Source organism: Electrona antarctica (assembly GCF_951216825.1).
Source record: "Electrona antarctica genome assembly, chromosome: 18".
NCBI lineage: Eukaryota > Metazoa > Chordata > Actinopteri > Myctophiformes > Myctophidae > Electrona > Electrona antarctica.
Window position 1 is genome coordinate 14,386,111 of NC_136799.1, and position 9,552 is coordinate 14,395,662.

Genomic DNA, 9,552 nt, shown 5'->3' on the forward strand with positions numbered 1-9,552 from the left:
GGGGGAAGGCACGCACGTGCACGAGGAGAGGAGAGACAGATGGAGCGTGTGCGTGTGAGTATTGCATTAGACCTAGTATACTTGTGAGGAACAAGACAATAGAATTAGAGACATACAGTACACAGTGTGAGGAAAAGTTACCTGCCTGGTCAACACCAGACAAATCGTTGTTTTAGGCAAAACTAATAATAAGATGTGTGTTTGTGTGTATATATAAGGCGCCTATAGGCGCAGATAGGGATGGGACCATGATCGTTATTATCGTTCATCGTGATGACAAAATGGTCACAACAATCATATAGATTTAAATTCATTGTGAAGTTGTCCTCTGTCGAGCACACTTGGATGAATTAGCTTTTGTTGAGCTGCAAATTCAGTACCACCTGTAAAGAGTGCATTTGGTATCCTGTTATTATACTGTACACACATTGATTCACCACAGCATGTGAGCTTTGAGGTGATTGAACAGAACACAGATGTTAGGGGCTCAATACTAAATGGGCGATACCTCGAGGTTACAATATTAACGCTTCTGAAGACTTTTAAAGTTTCACTAGACAGATTAGTTATAGTTATTTACAGTGAATTTCAGGGTTTTCAGAATAAATTAACCCTGTGCGTGCATCCTGTTGGCAGGGAGCCACAGCGCCAGAGTCAATAGTGGCGGGTTAGGAGTTCAGGTACTTTTACTGCTACTCCACTACATCTCAGAGGAAAATATTGTACTTTTACTCCACTTTTACATTTAGATTATTATTACAAAACAGACATTAACCACTATTGTTGAAGTCCTATTTCGCCCATTTGAAAATAGACGATCTACATTTTACAAGCTCACAATGCGTTGCGATAGATCGGCTATTTTAAAAATATTTTTTTAATACATTTTGAACTTGTGAAACGGGACAGTACTTTTACTGTTGGTACTTATTGGTATTGGTATATTTTGAAACCAAGACTTTTGTACTTTTACTCAAGCAAATGTTTAATTCAGGACTTTTACTTGAAGCAGAGTATTTCTACATTGCAGTATTGATACTTACTTTTACTTAGGTAAAGACTTTGAGTACTTTTTCTACTGGATTTGGGTGTTGGAGTTATGCCTGATTTATAGCTAACCATGTACCGATCTCACGCACCGGAAAATGGCTGACCTACAAGCTCACGCCTCTGCCAGTTTCAATGCTGCCATAAGGTTTTAATGTCCTCACAAGTGTAGTACTACAAACCTGCGTGCGGGCGTGCGTGCGTGCGTGCGTGCGTGCGTGCGTGCGTGCGTGCGTGCGTGCGTGTGTCGGGGAGAGCGTGACAGAGGAACATAGAGATAGGAAAGGAGGGCGAATGGAGGGAGAGAAGGGGGAATAGAATAAAGCGACAGAGATGAGAGAGAGAACAGGTGGTAGAGATAGATGAACTGAGGCAGAGTCATGCTGTCATCGACGCACACACAGTCTACACACTCCTGACCCCCTGCTGGGCGCCAGTCACACACTCACGCACGCACAAGTGTGCGTGCCCATGCACGAACGCACGCACAGTCAGCAACAACCTGTTAGTTTTCCTGTTAAGATGGAGGAGTGATTACAGTGGGTTTTAGCTAAAACACTGCTATAGTCCTCTACGTGCGCAGAACTGCGCACGTGCGCAGAACTGCGCACGCGCGCAGCCACACACGCATACACGCTCGAGACTCGAGACTGACAACCCAAATCCAAGTCTAAGTCAAAGGCCTGCCACTCAATGCTACAGTGTGTGTGTGCGTGTGTACGTGCGCGTGCAGTGCATGTGAGCTGGTGGTGGATCTCTGTGAACAGTGATGTGTGACAGAGAGAAGGGATAGAGAGAGGGATACAGATAGAGAGAGAGAGATGGACTGAGTGATGGAGAGAGATATGGATTCAGAGAAAAGAGGGATAGAGGAAGGATTGATTTAAAGCTAAGAGGCCGAAGCACACTGAATATAAAGGGAGAGAGAGAGAGAAAGAGAGAGAGAGTGAGATTCAGTTCTAGTTCTAATGGAACCTCAGTGAACTGCCATGTGTGCCAAACTTCTCCTTTCCCCATATGGAATTTGACTTCAAGTACATGAAAACAAGAATGACTCAGTCATAACTGACAGGTGCAACAAGCTCAACAAGATTGTAGCGCCCGTTTTCGTTCGTTTGCGGCGTTATTTTGTTTGTTCACTCACTGTGTTTTGTAATGGCTTTCCTCTAGCTTCAGTTAGCGCATAGCATTCATTCGCTTCTGCTGCCACTGCTCCGTGTTGCGGCGTTCATAGTATGGGTTTTTATGCCGTTCAGACTATCGGTTTTATGGGTAAGTCTCCCATTGGCTTAGGGGCAGCCTAGAGGCAGTCAATCATGAAAACGTGTCCACTACGGTCGTCTTTACGGTCGCCAATAGACAAATTAGGAAACGGGTCTCATGGTCGCAGCTTACGTATTTCCTGTAGGCGGAGCCGACATAGCTGCGGTTTAAACCTGCACCTCTTCTACTACAGTGAATGGTAGAGTTTACCTGTTTTTTACCAACACTACCTTTAAAAAGATGCCAAGAACATCGGGATGAACCTGTTTAGTTTATGGCTGCGAGTAGTGGCAACATTCAACTTTGGAGAAAATCGGAATGTCAAAAAATACATGCGGTGGCTGAGACCAGAGCCATAGAGTAATGGTTGAGACGAAGCAGTGATCCTGAAAGATACATAACGTCAGTCTTAACCAATACCCAATCTTTCTGTTGTATGAACACAAGGCTGCTGTACTTTATACCTCATATTAAGCATTTAAAGTATGAGGTATTTTAAGATGACCCCATATTATTCTCCATAGAGAAACCAGGGGATGAGCGGGTTGTGATGTCAGGACTTCGGCGCTCTATAGAGCTTCAATTCAGTGACTTGACTGTGTTAATACCATTTCTTCTATCGTGGAGAAAGCTTTTGAGCAGAAAAGCCGGTTGACAAGCTCATAACGCATCACGTGTTGTGAGCTTGCTGATCGGCTATTTTCAATGAAGGCTTTCCCCACGATAACAGAAAATTGACAATACACTAGCAGAGAGCCCTGAGGGACTCCGGTCAACCATATATGGGTTAAAAACATTTTTATTTCGGTTTTCATCCTTAAATTAATGAATGTTCCTTCCGTACAAAGCAGGGGGAATATTGCATATCAGACAGCCGGGTGGAAACGAGACGAGACGAGAGAGAGATGGTTTGACACCTCAGAGAGAGGTGAGATGTGATGTGGAGATCAGTGGTGATGCGTGCTGTCACCTACTAGCTCACCACATCACTCAAAGTCGAAGCCTCACTTTCAACCCGCTGTCCCCGTTTCAGGCATGCCCCGATAGGCCGGAAATGTTCAAGGAGGTTCGCAAAACATTTCAAAACTTTTCAAATATTTCCAAAAACCTTTTGCCCTATAGATCTCGCACGGGCAATACCCGTTACAACAAAGTATAAAAATAGAGGTCAAGTGCGATGCGATGCAATGCGAGCATCGGAATCGTGAGCTCGGCTGTTGCTGTTGTAGCCCAAGTCGAGTTTGTGTCTTTGAACACCGAAGGCGTTTAGCTCAAGGTGAAAATGGGTATAAAGAGACATGATAAATCACAAAGCTATACTACCTCTGTGGTCCTCAAGGCAGCACGCGCACGCACACGCACACGCACACGCACACACACACACACACACACACACACACACACACACACACACACACACACACACACACACACACACACACACACACACACACACACGAGTGGCAGTGTGTGGCAGCTATGAGCTCAAGTGGTTAACTCTCGGAATGAAGAACAGGGACTTAACAGCACGAACGCACGCATGCACTGCACACTCTTGCACATGTACTGATTTCTCTGCATCACTGTTTTTTCATGCCGTGGCGCTCTCTTTCTCTCTCTCTCTCTCTCTCTCTCTCTCTCTTTCTCTCTCGTTTGAGCAGAGTAAATTGGAGTGCAATCCACTGCAGTGTTTTTGCCTGAATTGGCCTAAATGCAGGTGCTTAAAGGATCAGTTCGCCACTATAACATGGCATTTGTCATGCTTTAGTATGATATCCGTTCATGAAAAAAATATAAATATTTTCATTTGGCGATATAGTGGCTGACAACGGCTCATGTAACGAGCCGAGGAACGGTGCGCTCATTTCCTACATTACCCACAGTGCATTGCGCGACAGACAGACAGGCAGCCCCAGGCACCCAGGAAGCTGAAAGTTTCTCGTGTTGTTGTTGTTTGGAGTTGCAAGCGATAGAAGTAATAATAGCTAATATTTAGCGGTAGTAATAGTAACAGCAGTAGTGGTGGTATAGTAGTTAGTAGCATAGTCTCTGGTAGTAAGTAAGTAGCGGTAATAGTAGTCAGTTCGAACGTGCGTCGGACTCGAGATGCCACTGGCTGGCTTTGTTTTTAGAACTAGTTATGACGAAAATACAAATGCAATCATCCAGCTTTACTCTGTACTGTACTCGGACCACTTTGGGTGTGCAGTGAACATTTCACCACCGCAGATATCTTCCAGTTCGACCGCAATCTAATGGAAGAATTGACGCGGATCATCATCATCGAAGCAGAACAAAGGTATGTCGTAATAAACTAAAACTACGACCACATGCATTTCCTTTCAAAATACATGGTGGTTGTTACACGTGGTTGTTGTTGTGATGTCTATAAATTAATTTGACATGCCGAGTGTCTCTGATGCTTACAGCTAAAGACCTTTTTTGCTGTTTGTAACTGGAACACCCTCCACATAAACACCACCATTTTTCCTAGCTCTGGTCCATAGCCCTGCAGAAGGCTATGGACCAGAGCTACATTTTTCCATATCAAGCTTCAAACCAAACATAAAAGCATTTAAAACCGGGAAAGCATCTGTATTAGCATTGGCTATTCAAAAATAGCAGATATACAAGCTCAGTGCGTCACTTGGTTCCGTGCTGCGAGCTTGTATACATTTGCTATTTTTCAACATTTTTGCAAAAATGAAAAACCTTATTGTTTACCATATTGTCTCATGATTGGTCAGATAGGCCCATAATTGCATAATACTTTATTTGATGCAGGAGCTGAGGTCTCGGTGGCTGTCTTCGACTCAAGAGATGAAGAAGTGGCTTTCAAGGAACTCCCATGAAGTATACAGTATATTATATAGATACAATTTACTTTGTATGTTGCTGTTGTACACAATCTGGATTGATAAATCAATGTACTACTCCTAAGCCTTTACCAATATTGTCGTGCTTTTACTGAAGTACATTTTAAATTCTGGACTTTTACTTGTAACAGAGTATTTCTATATAGCAATATTGATACTTTACAAACTTTGCCTGTGTGGCCTTATTTTTTAAACCTTATGTTACAGTACAATAAAACACATTCACTTATTTCCATTGTGGTCTTGTTTGCATTCAGATGTGAATGAGTATTAGGAATTGGTCAAAATGTATAAATACCATACGCCTACATGAGATAAAATAAAACAAACTTGTCATCAAATCAACTATCTTTTAATAGTACTGATTTACATAAATCTACAGATATATATATAAAAACAGGGGTCTATGGTTGAACTGGAAACTAACAAACTAGATGTTCTATAGTCAGAGGTCACTGAGGCAGGTGGTTTTTCAGGCTTTCTGCATGATGACACGTCACTGGAGCTGCTTCTGGCCGAGACAGGACAGGAGCAGACGCACATGCTGTGGTGAGAGAAGACGTAGTCAGTAATGGTGAAAGCACTCAAGGATTACTGGAATGGACGATTGAGTGTGTAGGCTATGTACAGTATGTTTCTTTACTGATCAAATTAGTAGGTAGGCTACAACTGAGTATTACATATCAATCATAATAATAAGCAGACTTGGCAACCTGACTAGAAAGTAACAGTACAGTAAAGAACTTGGGGGTCATTATTCTGAATTGAATTTTTATTCACACAATCATGTTACCAAGATTGCCTTTTTCACCTTTAGAAATATTGTATGAATCGGAGCCTGTCAGTCATTAGATGATGCAAAAACACTGATCCACGCAGTTGTTTTTTCTGGGCTTGATTACTGCAATGCACTTTATTCTGGACTGCCAAAGAAAACAACTGACCGATTACAACTTGCGGCAGCCAGAGTTTTAACTAAAACTAAGAGTGTCACGGCATTGGCTTCCGGTTGTTTTTAGGATTGATTTTACAATTATTGGTCTGCATCTGTGACCTTCCGACCTACATGACTGCCTGCCTAGATATGTCCCAAACCACCCCCTCAGGTCCTCACAGCTGGCTTGCTCGATGTGCCTAACAAATGGCAACAAAAAAACACAGTGAAGCAGTTTTCAGCTTCTACGGGCCGACGGCGTGGAACAAACTACCACTGTACCTTTGACAGCAGTCTCTAGACATTTTAAAGCACAGCTCAAGACCACCTTATACACTCTTGCTTTTAGATTTATTCATGTCCTCACTATTGCATTACTGCCATTTCAATGTTTTATGCCTTGCGTTTCTTTTTTTTCACCATTGCTCTGTAAAGCACTTTGAGCTGCATTGCATGTCATGAAAGGTGCGATACAAATAGTTTTATTATTATTCAGTGCAAGGCACTTTGCTTGTGTAATTTGTACAATGTTGTCATCCGTTTTATAGTTTGTTGATTACTTTTGATGCAGTAATGATCTTTTTTCTTTTGAGATATTACAAAAGGTTAAAAGTCAATTCACTGTCATCTAGTGTGATTTACAGATACAATTCAATACTACAGTGTGAAACCGTCTGTGTGAGACACAGTAGGCCTATAGTATAAATGACAGTATATTTACTACATTTTACAGGACTTTGGTTGACCACTGACTGGTCTTTGTAAAAGCATATATAAATATATGAACCTTTATTGAAAATGATATGCCCTTGAGACGTGTCATCTCGTTTTCTAGGGGGTCAAACAAAATACAGCAAATACAGTAATGTGCTTTATGTATAAAGTTTGAGTTGAGTATGTATGGCTCACCATCAGTCCATCAAAGACATCTTCAGCTTCATCAGCCTTCTGTACCCATCTGGGCTGACCTAATGGACACAGGTATAACACTTGAATGTTTACATTGCTAGCCCTGAAACATACGAGCCCATGGCTAACATTGCTTCAGATGGCATGCCATACAGTTTTGAATTGAATTAATGAATAGTTGAACGAATAGAAGATGTTTGGACCGAAAAGTTGTAGGCTGAAGCCGTGCCTAGCCTCTGACACTTTATGTAAACAATACGGTGTGGCGACACACACGTACACAAATAAGCTGTAAATACATTGAACACTTACTTCAATCTGAATGTCCCTCTTCGTCCATCGGGCTTCGGTTGCAACTTCCAGTTTATTTAGGCATCCTGAACGCAGGTTCCCAGTAACACAGTCAACAAACACTATCTGGGCAGAAAAAAACTTTTCCTGGGCAGAAAGGTTTGCATGTGCGACGCACTGGACCAGGGAAAGCTACTAGCTAGGTCGCTCCAGCAGGCAACAGTCCACACATCCAGATGCAGCAACTAGCAGCTGCTCTTGTCCCCGTCACTGCATTTCTTCCTCCGTATATTTCTGGTTCATATAACGACCCTAACGCAGATTCTGCCAATATGTGTAAGGGAAAAATCCCCTGGAGCAGCCATACTGACTCGTTGTTTTCGTTTGTTGTTGTGTAGACAGGGGTGTCCTTCGCGGCTAGGCTAGCTACGGCAAGCCTACCTGTCCATTGTCCCTGTAGTTTCTGAAAGCCTACCGAGTGTCCACCACCTACGTCATTTTTGGACAAATACGTACATGGTGGACAGCTTTGGAAGTGCGCCCACGGAGCTACAGAACACCAATGATAATAAACGGGCGCATTTTAGCATATATGCTAATGATTAAAAACACACAGACTAGGTTGAATAGTGGCGAAGTGGTCCTTTAACTTAAAAAAAAACTTAACTTAAAAAAACAACTTAAAAGGAAAAACGCACACACACACAAAACTTAACTTAAAAAAAAACTTAACTTAAAAAAAACTTAACTTAAAAAAAAAACTTAAAAAGGAAAAACGCACACACACAAAAAACTTAACTTAAAAAAAAACTTAACTTAAAAAAAAAAGCTTTAAAAGGAAAGAAACTTAAAAAAAACTTAACTTAAAAAAAACTTAACTTAAAAAAAACTTAAAAAAGGAAAAACTTTAAAAGGAAAGAACTTAAAAAAAAACTTAACTTAAAAAAAAAACTTAAAGGAAAAACTTTAAAAGGAAAGAAAAACTTAAAAAAAACTTAACTTAAGAAAAAAACTTAACTTAAAAAAAATACTTAAAAAGGAAAAACTTTAAAAGGAAAGAAAAACTTAAAAAAAACTTAAACACAAAAAGAGAACTTAAAAAAAACCTTACAAAATTACGTAATTTATTCTAATTGTTGTTTTTGCAATTTACGAGCTGCGTTCGCTTCCCGCGTTCGCGCGTCTTACTTGTATTTAATTACACAAGTAACATCATAGAGATAAGAAAATATATCACATACAAACTGCTTCTTGAAGCTGTAATCATCTAAAACATGATGTTTAATTACACAAGTAACATCATAGATAAGAAAATATATCACATACAAACTGCTTCTTGAAGCTGTAATCACAACTCAAGTTTCAATTCAAGTTTTATTTTAACCATGTGTATGCTACTGTATGATGTACACTACATAGTACACGTCAACACACAGTTTAATGTATTAATATACATGTACAATAATACTACATTAAAGTCCATATCTGTGTTTAAATCCTGAGTTGGACATAAAAAGTGTGGATTGCAGCTTTAACTGAGCTCACAGACCCAAAAAAAGCAACAATACAAAGAGTACAAAATGGTTAATTTCATCAGAACTAATCCTGGTTGTTCTCAGTGTGAACACAACATTACATCAGAACTAATCCTGGTTGTTCTCAGTGTGAACAGAACATTACATCAGAACTAATCCTGGTTGTTCTCAGTATGAACACAACATTACATCAGAACTAATCCTGGTTGTTCTCAGTGTGAACACAACATTACATCAGAACTAATCCTGGTTGTTCTCAGTGTGAACACAACATTACATCAGAACTAATCCTGGTTGTTCTCAGTGTGAACACAACATTACATCAGAACTAATCCTGGTTGTTCTCAGTGTGAACACAACATTACATCAGAACTAATCCTGGTTGTTCTCAGTGTGAACACAACATTACATCAGAACTAATCCTGGTTGTTCTCAGTGTGAACACAACATTACACGTGAACGCTGTTTCATACGTGAACGCACGTGAACGCAAGCAATGATAGTCAACGGCAGCGCGTTCATGTGTTTGGGGCAAATCCATCCCAGAATGCACTCTGTTCCTACCCGGAAGGAGGAGTGAAATCGCCTCATGCGCTTTAGAGCAACTTAGTGGATGGGAGGAGAACTTGGGTGCCGTCTCTGTTCATATATACTCTAAGCACACACCATGATGCAGTTTTATAAAGGTTAGAAAACT

At 40.8% G+C, this 9,552-nt stretch overlaps 1 protein-coding gene and 1 long non-coding RNA gene across 2 annotated transcripts in view; both read right to left on the reverse strand.

Moving 5' to 3' along the window:
* npas3 (neuronal PAS domain protein 3) overlaps window positions 1-9,552 on the reverse strand; it is a gene marked incomplete at its 5' end in the record, with an annotated part of 405,035 nt that overhangs the window by 296,151 nt on the left and 99,332 nt on the right. The gene's annotated exons all lie outside the window — the stretch shown is intronic.
* On the reverse strand, window positions 5,550-7,947 carry LOC306942904. Its single transcript, XR_013792346.1, has 3 exons — window positions 7,342-7,947; window positions 7,030-7,088; window positions 5,550-5,730 (listed from the first exon to the last, which is right to left on the reverse strand). It is a non-coding gene; the product is annotated as an uncharacterized lncRNA (long non-coding RNA).